Raw genomic sequence first — 1,963 nt, forward strand, 5'->3', positions numbered from 1 at the left:
TATTCATTGGATTATACTTGTGTACTGTACTGCAGCAGACAGCACGCAATGGAAGTCAATAGCAAGACTGCTACTGACTTTTTCAAATTGCAATAGCCAATAGCAGGCTGGGTATTAAATCCTCGCCCACTAAGAGGAGCGGCCCTGAGAAAGCTTAGTGGGCGGGTGCAATAGCCAGCCTGCTTTTGGCTATTGCAGTTTGAAATAGCCAATAGCAGTCTTGCTATTGATCCCGGCTGTTTACTGCGGAAGCACAAGCGAGCCAGCAGGTGAATGGGGAAGCGGTGCCCCTTGGTGCTGGTTTCTTGAGAGTTACTAATAACTCTCGCAAGCAACCGGAAACTACAGTTATCCAGAACCTACCAATCTGTGGGTGCCAAATAACTGGCAGTTTACTGTACAGTAAACTCCATCGTCAATGCGAAAAATCGGAACTCGATTGATCGCAAGAGATGCCCAACCTGCAGGCCAAGGGTGATGTGGCCCTTTGGTACTTGTTGTGTGGACCCCAGCAGTCTGTAGAGGTGCCTTGACTTCAATTGTAAATGTGTACTCACTGGAAATCTACAATAGTTCCCCTTTAATTTAGGAATGAGAACTCTGTCTCCCCTTTTTTCAGCAGAGCAGCCTGACACAAATAACAGGAAATGTAGCAGTTGCATGGACGCGGCCGGCTCATGGGAAGTGACTTGGAGATAAGCAGCAAAGAATTAATCACAGTCTCTGATTTTGGAGCTCGAATTTGATCTTTTGTCTGTTGACACCCACTGCCGCTATTAGGGAAGATACAAATAGAAGCGGCTTGTACAATATGCTAAACTCTGGTAATTGCAGACTTCACTGTGTGGGTGATAAGCTCATCCTCCCCGATACGGAGCAGAGGCCCCTGGGAAGCGAGCTCGCGCATTGATAACCCTGAAGAGGGCAGGACTGGGACATTGCACGGCCGGTTCTCTATCATGTTCACAGTATAACTACAAACGATCCCCCATTCCCCGGGACGGCCCCAGGCCACGTTGTGGAGATTTCTGTGTTGGGAAATGTCTCAGATTTTCAAGATCCTTTTTTTTTTTGTTTGTTGCATTGTTTCTCATGAGCTTCTACATGAATATGTAGAGAGAATGGCCCAGGATATAGGTTTCAGAAGATAACAGATGGAATTCCACGCTGATTTTTTTTTCTCATAGCAAATCTGGGTGAAATTTCTATTCTCGTGTTCTCAGCTCCACCCATGTGACCCCGCGTTTGTGTCAAAGTGCACCAGGAAGTGGGAAAAAAAATTGTAATTAAAACATATTTAATGAATGGAAGATGATTTCATATGGGCACGCAGAGCTCTATGATGATATGATTTCTAGTCATAGGGGGTAACGTTCCACTTTGAGACTAAGCAGCAAGAGAGGGTCCAGGTTCCCCCATTCAGCTCTTGTAGAACCGGTTTGGTAACAGGAAGTAAAACTGTTATTTTAGGAAATGCCAGAGACGGAATGTATATTCACTCTTCTCTGAAAATCCTTGTGTCAGCGCTGCAGTAAATCAGCAGAATACCAGGAAAGTCCTGTCACTGCATTGGTTGACCTTGGCAGAGTTATACTCTAAAATAAAGGTGATGTCAGCGAACGTATGTGTTCCTTCCCCATAAGAAAAGAGTAACTTCCAGTAAGCTGTCAGATGAGTTTATATACAGCTTGGTCTTACAGGGACCAGTCTATGCATCTTACATGTGTTTTTATGTGGCTTAAAGATGCTCCGTAGGGCCTCTGGCATTGAAATGCTAAGCTCCTATAAGAGAAAAGGTATTGTCACCTCTCCGGTGGCCTGTGTATCCTACCTCCCCTCTGTCCAGTACTGCAGCCTCAGCATTCAGCACTTCCAGGAGTGTCAGATGTCCATACCCCCCTGCCAAGTACTGTGGTTCCTTCCTCTGATCTGTATATCACTGCTGTATTGGGGGGGGGGGGGC

The sequence above is a fragment of the Nanorana parkeri genome, unplaced genomic scaffold, assembly GCF_000935625.1.
Source record: "Nanorana parkeri isolate BGI_ZX_2015 unplaced genomic scaffold, ASM93562v1 scaffold230, whole genome shotgun sequence".
In the NCBI taxonomy this organism is placed as follows: Eukaryota; Metazoa; Chordata; class Amphibia; order Anura; family Dicroglossidae; genus Nanorana; species Nanorana parkeri.